Source organism: Mauremys reevesii, linkage group 18 (genome assembly GCF_016161935.1).
Source record: "Mauremys reevesii isolate NIE-2019 linkage group 18, ASM1616193v1, whole genome shotgun sequence".
NCBI lineage: Eukaryota > Metazoa > Chordata > Testudines > Geoemydidae > Mauremys > Mauremys reevesii.
The window spans coordinates 27,550,405-27,560,047 of NC_052640.1; the positions used below are offsets into that span (position 1 = coordinate 27,550,405).

The following is a 9,643-nucleotide window of genomic DNA, read 5'->3' on the forward strand; positions in this document are numbered from 1 at the left end:
AGAAGAAACTTCTCAGCAATACAGACGCTGATCAGCGATAAGGGAGCAGCCCCAGGTGGTTTCCTGGGATATGGTGATTTATTAGGAGAAAAACCAGAGGCAAATCTCCTTTTTTCTTGTAGATGAAGGGATATTGCCAGAGTCAGTTAGTCGGGGAGGGAGGTTTCCTTGGATGAGGCAAGTTGAGCTGAATTTTGGTAGCATCCAAGGCCATTGACTATCAAGAGAGCTGAACTCTTGAGGGATTCTATGATTATTGTACGAAAGGAGTGAGTAGAACCTCTGCTAAGATTGGGCTTGGCCTGGTACCTGCACAGAGACAGTACAAGACCTGTACGTGGTACCTGCACAGAGTAACAGACAGGCCTTGCCTCAGTGGATAAGACAGACCAAGGGTGGGAGAAAGGAAGTGTTGTTTTTCCTACTTCGGAGATGAGAAATTAAGTGACTTGATCAAGGTCACATCACAAGCCTGTGGCAGAGGCAGAAGTTGAACCCAGACTCACAGAGCAGAGCCGGAATGACAAAAGCAGGCTTCTTCCGGCCACGACATTCTACCTGGGACCCGGAACGTGCGTGTGAGTCTCACACTGCCTCAGCGTGGTCTGAGGGGCCTGCACTTAGGATACAAAGAAAGGCCATGAGGAATTAAGCCCAGGTACTGAGAGTCATTCCAGCAGGGCTGGGTCAAAGAAGGGAATTCAGTAAATGTTCTGGTTTGTGTCTAAAGAGAAAGAAATCCTCCATGCGGAAAGGGGGCAGGAATATGTTCAGACTAAGATGTGTAAAACATAGTGTTGGGTACTAGAAAGTCAGGTCCGTTACAGCACAGGAAAAATCATGTAGCCTGAGCTATAGGGAAGTGGTGAGAGAAATATGGGATGAGTATCATTAATTGCACAAGGGCTTGTCAAGACGGTGTAAGCTAGACGTGGTTGAAACTATTCAGAAGAAATTCTTTTCCCTTAGAACCGTGGTTATCTGGTTGAGAACCACAGAGCGAACCCAACTACCTCCCTCACATATCCCTATGCCCAGTGCCTCCCACTCAGGGACCCCTTCACAGCAATTCATTTTTAATTTTCTGGAAAAAAAATGCAAAGTTTGGGGAAGATAATTCAGCAATGTTGATTTTTTTTCATATTGAAATGATGGGATTTCCCCCACTTTCTGATTCTTCCACAATATGGGAAAGAGCGGGAGGGGGGGAGAACCCACTTGTCCACGCTTGGTGCTTGTTTCCCAACTTCTGCCAGTCAGAAAAGAGTCAGAACGTGTTGAACATGTTCCTTTCTCTCTGATGGCATGAACACTGAAAAGTGAAAGGGTTACTTTGAAGAGTGAAAAGGGGGTTTTCCCCACCTCCATTCTTCCATGTTTTCCAACTAAGTTGGGAAATGTAAGAAAGTGTAGGAAAGTGTGTGCGGGTGGGGAGCGGGGGGGACACTTTCAAAATTTTCCCTGGGAAAAGTGAAATTTCCCAATGGGATAATTTCAAAAGGGTGTTTTTCTTAATCGTTATGGAAGATCCAGGTGGAACTTAATGGAGTTTCACCCAAGACACTCCACAGAAATTACTTTAAACATCTATCCACTATAGCAGAGTGCCCTATATTCTGTGATTATGCAGCCAAGAAAATTGCCATGAAACCACCTCTTAACTGTGAATCGTGTTCCAGAATTTTCATCTGAAAAATCTCTCTCTCTAATAGTTGTGAAAACAAAGTTGGAATGATGAAATGAGTATAGCCTCTGCCATGATGTTTGCCTGAGTCTGCAGACAGCCTGAAACAACCGCTCCAGAAGACCTGCCCCATGCATCTCATGGAGCCATTTACCCTGAAACTTAAGGATGACAATTTAAATGACACCTTCTTTATTTTTCTCACTGATGATCAGTTTAGCAGGCACATGCAGCTAATTTCTTTATGTCATGACCTCAAACCATCTCCCACATCTCTCAGGAGCTATACATCCCCTTTGCCATCTACACCATTGGCAAACCTTCCCGACAAGCTGTGACTCTGTCCTGCATGCTTGATACAAAAACCTGCCAAGTATTGAAACCTGAAGAGCAGAGGAAATGGAATGTGATATAAAAATGAACAATGCAAGGAGCAGTACGTGCCCTGCTGGGGGACTCATGTTTGCACAGAGCCATCCCGCAGTCTGCAGCCTGCTGCTTCAGAGTGCTGCCCACGACTTGCTCCAGGACTGGGCTGCAGCTTGCTGGAAAAGCACCCAGGTCCTGGCGCTGAACTAATATCAGTGATCTCCCTGGGCTTGGGCCCTCTTTAGCGTCACACTTTCAGTTTAGCCAGCAAACATTTCCAAACTGACACTCCTCTTCCCTGGCTTTTGCAATTAATGTCTGTAGAGGGGAGTGGGGAGTTTCTCTGCCAAAGGGAGCTGATCTTCTCCATGCTGAACGAAAGAGAGATTCTTGCTGAGGGAGCTACTCTGGGCTGCTAAGTAAATGCAGGCAAACGTTGTCCCTGTTGTAAATCTTGCTAGATAAATGTGTGGTAAGGCACTAAAAAGCTAGCACAAAGTATTAAATATTCATCATTTCTCCCTATTTGCTGACATCCCGAGTCCCCATCGGAAATGGAAGTGCATGAAATTAGGGAATCAGGGATTGTGGCATAATATATATTCTCCAGATCTACTAATGGTCTGATGAAATTATGTAAACAACTCCAGCTAGCATCACACATTACCCCAGACGGTTTTCTTCGGTCATTTCCAGGTAAAGGATATTTTGTGAAGCAATTTTAGTTATTACGATAAACTTTCGAAAATGACATTAGAGGTAACAGTACTAAGTAGACTGGGTAACACGCAGCACATATTCAAATGACTGTATGAAGCTTTTGAGTTCATTAGAGAATGCCAAAATGGCAGAAGCGGGAAAGTAATGGGAAAAGGTGATCTGGACCGGAATTGCAGAAAGTATACGTAAAAACAGAAATAAAGAGCAGCTAGTGATACAAAATAGCTCCTCAGATCTGTTACTGCTGAAATGTGATGTGCTATTGGTCTCATATAATAGTATTTTATGTCTCATGCAGTGAATACTGAGATGGAATTAAGGAAAATATGTATTTTACAAATGAGAGAGATGGTGTCTCAGCATTGGCCACAGAAAATATGTTTAGGGTCTGCTCGGCTTGTTGCTAAAAGTGATCTAATGCGTCGCGCGAAACAAGAAAAACTTCCAATAGTGTCTGTTTGGTGATGAGAAACGATGAGTATAATACCTGCTGAAATAACTTCTTAGCCAATCCCGGGACGGCTGGATGAATTGTACACTATGCAGACATGTATCACTGCACGAATAAAACAATGAGATAATAAGCAAGTGTTATTGATGGAGATTATTCCTCTCCTTACTTGATCATAACAATTTTCTCTCAACGTAGAAATGAATTCTAGTTGGTAATGTGGTCTCTGGGAGTTGTATTTATTCTGTTTATTGGTATCAAGAACTTATTACTTTGCATAAATTATTCATGTGAATTAGACGCGCTTGTGAGGCTCAGATTATTTGTGTCTGGACGGCAAGGCGGTGGGGTATTCTGTGGTTTACACTGCAAAAAAAAATCTTTTTAAAGAAAAAAACGGATTGATCTCTGAAGGTGAGGGAATCCAAATCAGCTCTGGAGATACAAATGCAGCTCCAGAACCATAATGAATCTATTGGAGCATCATGAATTCCTCATGTTCTAATAACACCAGGGCTCCTGGTTACACGCAGATGGCTTGAGGCACTGGCGCTAAGGGAATTGTGCAAAAGTATCTCGTTGACTAGCCTGCCACAAGGATTTGACAGACATGCTGTGCAATGAGACATACGGTGTGCTGGAGAGTCTGAATCCTGACCAATAGGAGGAAGATCAAGCAAAAGGGAAGTGACTGAAAGAGTCACTTGGGATGAGATGGTCCATGAGACATCACATCCAGTCTCCTAGGAAACATGGGCATTATTGCCAGGAGGGGAAGCACCGGAGAGACAGGTCCTTCCTCATGTTCAGCTGAGCACTTTGCCCCTCCAGCGGGGAGGAGAAAGGAGGAAAGTGGACTTCAGCAGGACTCTGTAAACCGAACTCTCTTCCGTACCTGCTGGGTGTGTCGTTGGTTGCGATTGGCCGAACCTGCAGATGCGGCAGGTAAACAAACTGGCCCGGCCCGCCAGGGGCTTTCCCTGAACAAGCGGCGGCCCTAGGTTGAGAACCACTGCTTTACACCATGTCATCTCCCTGACTGGCTCGGTCCTTTGTTTGAGAACCACTGGTCTAAAAGTTAGAAGAGGAGTTTTAAAGTCAGGTTCTAATCCTGACTGCCACTGTCCTATTGTCTGACTTTGGGTGAATCACTTAGCATCTGTTCAGTGGTGATATTATTTGCAGATTTACTTAACAATTTCAGTCCCACACAACATTATAATTAAAAAAATGAGCACTGTACAGATGCAATGTGTCCCATAGTACATGATTTTAAACTGGCTAACTGAGAGATCTGAAAAAGTAATTGTAAATGGGAAAACATCATCCAACGGGGTGTCTGTAGTGGGGTTCCGCAGGGATCTGTTTTTGGCTCAATGCTATTCACTATAATTATTAATGATCTGAAAGAAAACATAAAATCATTGCAGGTAAAGTATGCAAATACCACAAACATTGGTGTAGCGGTAAATAGCCATGGAGACAGCTCAGTTATATAGAGCAATCTGGATCCTTTGGTAAGGTGGGCTCGTTTAAACAACACGCATCTCGCTACAGCCAAATACTGGGTCATAAATCATGGAACAAAGAATGCAGGTCACACTGCCAAGATGGGAGACAGGATTCTGGAATGCAGTGACTTAGGGGAAAAGCTAGAAAATCAACTGAACCTTCGCTTCCAGCGGATGATGTAGCTAAGAGGGTGAACACAATTCTTGGATGCATGAGGAGATCATTGCTGAATACTGTGTCCGGTTCTGGGCTTCACACTTCAAAGAGGCTGTAGACAAACTAGAAAGGTTCAGGAAAGAGCTACAAGAAAGACTGAAGGTTTGGAAAATCTGCCTTCTCATGAGAGACTGAAGGAGAACGATCTATTTAATCTATCAAAGTGAAGCTGAAGAGGTGACTTGGGGACGGTCTCTAAGCACCCGCATGGGGAGAGATTTCTGATAATAGAAGGTTCTTTAATCTAGCTGAAGCTAGATAAACTCAGACTACATATAAGTGAGGGAACAACTCACCTAGGGCCTTGGTGGATTCTCTCATTTAAAGGGTATGTCTACACTGCAAAAAAATCCAAAATAGGCCAGCAAGTCTCAGAGCCCAGGCCAGCTAACTCGAGCTCACAGGGCTTGTGTTACAAGGCTCAAAATAGCAATGTACACATTCCTTTTTGGGCTGGAGCCCACACTCTGAGCCCTTCCGGGCGCTGGGTTTCAGACCCTGAGCTCCAGCCCGAGCGAGAATGGCTACACAGCTATTTTTAGTTATAGTTCTGCCATGGTTTATTGGGGTTTTTTTTTGCTGTATAGGCGCACTCAAAGTCTTTACATCAAGAATGGGTGTCTTTGTAAAAGACCCATTCTAACTCAATGGGAAGTGTTGGGCTGGATGCCAGAATCACTGGGTGACATTCTCTGTCCTGTGTTATACCAGAGGTTAGAGTAGATGATCGTAAAGGTCCTGCCTGGCCTTAACATCTATTCATCTTACCCAGCTTTGAAAATGCTCTGAGCTCATTGGGTAAAATGTGCTATGCAAAGCGTTGTTATTTAGCAATCCTTAATGAACTGGCAGCAATTAGCTCCTCAGACCTGAAGCCGAAGGTTCCACTCATGAGCCATTTTCCTGAAATTCCCAGCAAAGACCCGGATTTGATCAATGCCTTGCAAGCTGTGTGGGAATTTCCAAACAGGCACTCACTTAGTGGACCTAATTCCTCTCCGAACTGTAATTCATTCCTGCTGCATCTCCCTTTCTCTCAGATGAGGAACTCCACTAGACATTATGGAGGAAGTATTTAAAACCAACTATCAAAAGCCTTGGGATTGGCCATACCTCAGGGGGAAAAGTGCTTTCCCACCTCTTACTCCTGCCTGGTTTGCATTAAGAACATTTCCCTGCTCTCACATTTCCATGTGGCAGGTAGATTGAGCAGGTGCATTATATACACACCTCCTTTGTGGGTTTCTTCCCTCTCTGTCTGCAGGTGTGAATATACCCCATGCCCCAAAGGAAGGAGTAACCTTTGAATGAGCTGCTATCTGGGGTGCTGTGCCCCAGTCTAAGGGTACATCTATACTACCCACAGATCGGCAGGTAGTGTTTGATATATTAGGGATCGATTTATCACATCTCATCTGGACGCGATCAATTGATCTGCTAATCGACGTCCATACTCCACCTCAGCAGGAGGAGTAAACGCAGTCTACAGGGGAGCCGCGGCAGTCGACTCGCCGCCATGAGGACGGCCAGGTAAGTCGAACTCAGATACTTCGACTTCAGCTACGCGAATAGCGTAGCTGAAGTTGCGTATCTTAGTTTGACACACACACACACCTTGCTAGTGCAGCCCAGGCCTAAGTGTGTGCTTAGGAGAGCAATTGCCCTTTACTGGGCTGAGCTTGCAATATATTTGTTTGTATGTTTAGTTGATTGCTCTAATTTAGGGACATTAATCTGGGGGAGAAAGAGGCAGCAGCATGCACGGAGCTGGCCCCTAATCAAGTTAGACTTGCCCGAACATGTAATGGTCAACAGCTCCAGACTCAGCCCTGATTAGCTCACTCATGCAATAAGCCTAACTGGGAACTGCCCGATAATGGACCAGTCTAAAGCTGTGACTTCATATGGCTTGTGTCTGATACTCGGGGCTTGCTCGCCCTCCTAAAAACTGTAGCACCAAGCAGCCAGGTTTGCATTTGTTTTTTCCTTGCTAACCTCTGCAGCAAAGCACATGCTTCACTGAATCTTCAGACCATGAAAGCTCCCAGAATTGCAGCCACATCCCTCCTTCGATGGAGGGTAAGGAGTGCAAGAAATAATGAATTTTACTGCTTTCGGGGAAATCACTTGTTTTGCTGGCCCCTGAAAGGTACGAGCTGGCGATAGTGTGTTTATGCATATGGGGCAGCTCAGATCTCTCTCCTCTGGCTAGTTTGCAAAGCTCTCAGATTGTCAGGAGCTTGTCATGGTGGATTTCCGTGCTGGGATTCCTTCTGCCCTGCACTCCATGCTGCTCGTTGGGATCCACCCAGCAGAATCTGGCCCACACTCTAGTTCTGATATGGTGGAAAATAATGTGGTAATTGGACCTATCCTAATTGTGAGCTCAATTAGGAAAAGTGAGTGAAAGTTCATTAATTGTCACAAGGATCTGTTATATGAAATTGTTTAGGAAAAGATGTGAGAAGGAGATGGAAGGACTGAATTAATTTAAACAAAAAGGGTTTTACTGATACCGCTCCAGGACTGCATTACTATTGTGATTGGTAAACAAGAGGAGGAGAGGACCAATGAATTAACTAAAATTGGTGTGTTGGAAATAAAGCCTATGGCTGGACATCATAATGAGGAGATGGGCTATTCCGCCCCCACCCCCAGTCCTAGGATTCTATGTCCTTGAAATTCCGCATGAATTATTTATGAGCTATTTGAGACAATAACCTTCTGCATCTTGCCCTATTGCAGGCCTCCCGACCTCTACTGGCTGCTGGACCTCCATAGCTCAACCCTAGCACAGTACAAGTTTGGCCCAATGGACCTTCATGGGCTGTTCCAAGAGGAGGCATTTCTGTGATGAGCTGAGGGCTAAGGTTATGGAGAGGGCCAACAAGCAGGTCCAGCACTAGAAACACAGGACAGGGTTTCAGCGTGGGAGCAGGCACTTGCTACGCAGCTCCTGGAACAGGAATGCAGCTAAGGGAGGAGGACAGAGCTAAGCAGAGAGAACTGTTTGAGCATCTCACCTCAGTCATGGCTATAAGAGTGCCGGCTACTGCTGCCTCTCCCACCACCATGCCCCAATTCCCCTGTGACATACCTTCAGCCCAGAAACCGCTTGGCAAACTTCATGGCTGAGTGGCCCATGCAATCAGGCCCCATGGACGTCTGGGCAGGGCAACTTAGCCCCATGCAATCCTCCGTCTTGATGCCCTCTACTATGGATGCCTCCACTGCCCTCCCCAGTGCCAAGTGCATGGAAACCTGTGAAAGGGAAAGGAGAATGGGGGGTCTGGGGAAGTGCAGAGGTAGGAGGGTTTCTGTCTTATTTGGACTTGATGCACTTTCGTTTGTTTGTTTTGGAACGGTTCTGTTGTAACTGGTGTTTGAGTGTTGTAATGGCAGCTGTCCTGCTTGGCAGTGGGTGACAATTGTACTGTTTTAACACATTTACAAATAAAGCTTTTTGCATCATTAAGAAAGTTAATTGCTACCACTGCATCTCATCATACAATCACCATTTGAAATAAGAAAGCGAAACCCATGATCCGGAACAATTAGGAGTTAATCAGCAAACACTATGCCTCTGTGTGGTTAGGTACAGCAATCCACACTTCAGTCACACACCCTTATATGAATCCATACTGTGAATTGTTCCCCACGCCACCCCATTTCATAAGTTGGCATGTCATTCATAAGTACATTGCACAGCAATCAAGCCCCCACCTCTCCCCAAGCACTGAACCCCCACAATCAAATAGCCCTCACCCACAAGCACATTCATAAAGGTACTGTACTCCCTCATGCAAGTCCAGATTGAGGGAGCACAAAACATCCCTGACTTCTGTTGCCTGGGCGGAGCCAGCTCCAGGCGTGGTAGGTGTCCTTTCAGGCTCAGCATACCAATTCAGCAGCCCCTCACTTTCATAGGCCCATTCAGGGGGGAAATGGCTCACCTCTGGCTTCACACAGATTGTGAGGAGCACGGCAAGCCACAGAGATGTGGACAGCACTGATGACACTGGCATCCAAACTGGTCTGTAGACATCGCCAGCAGTCTTTCAATCTCTCAAAAGGATATTCAGCTACCGTTCTACACCCGCTGAGAGTGTAATTTAACCTTCTTTTTCTAGGGCTCTGAAACCCAGGTATGGTTTCATAAGCCAAGGCAAAAGGGGGCATACGGGGTCCCCCAGAACAATGGTGGGGACAGTAACTCCATTTATAACAATGCTATTTGGTGGGAATAGTGTCCCAGCTTGTTCATGAATGTAGACTCCTGAGTGACAACAAACCTTGGCATCATGAACTTTCCCAGTGCATCGCATGTTGACGTTCATAAATTTACCTCTGTGGTCTGTGAAGGCCTGCATACCAATGGAGTAGTACCTTTGAAGTTTATGTACTCATGTGCTCCTTTGGGGAGGGCAAACTGTGGGCACATGAGTCCCATCGATGGCCCCAGCGCAGTTAGGAAACCCCATTCTCTCAAAGCCAGAAGTTACGTTAGGAATCTCTTTAATGTCCACCACCTTGGAGAAAACCACATGTCTGATTCCTCAGAAACCTCCACCACCACTTTACCCACCGTCTACTTTCCAACCCGAAATGGGTTGGCAACGGACCTATCGCAGTCCGGTGTAGCCAGCTTCCAGATGGATATAAAAACCCCCTTCTGGACTGTCTTTATGCTG

General features: G+C 45.6%; 1 long non-coding RNA gene across 1 annotated transcript; it reads left to right on the top strand.

Moving 5' to 3' along the window:
- The first annotated feature begins 5,198 nt into the window (after positions 1-5,198).
- LOC120386399 lies at positions 5,199-8,371 on the top strand. The gene is made up of 3 exons (XR_005589701.1): positions 5,199-5,280; positions 6,217-6,297; positions 7,698-8,371. It is a non-coding gene; the product is annotated as an uncharacterized LOC120386399 (long non-coding RNA).
- The last annotated feature ends 1,272 nt before the right edge of the window (positions 8,372-9,643 follow it).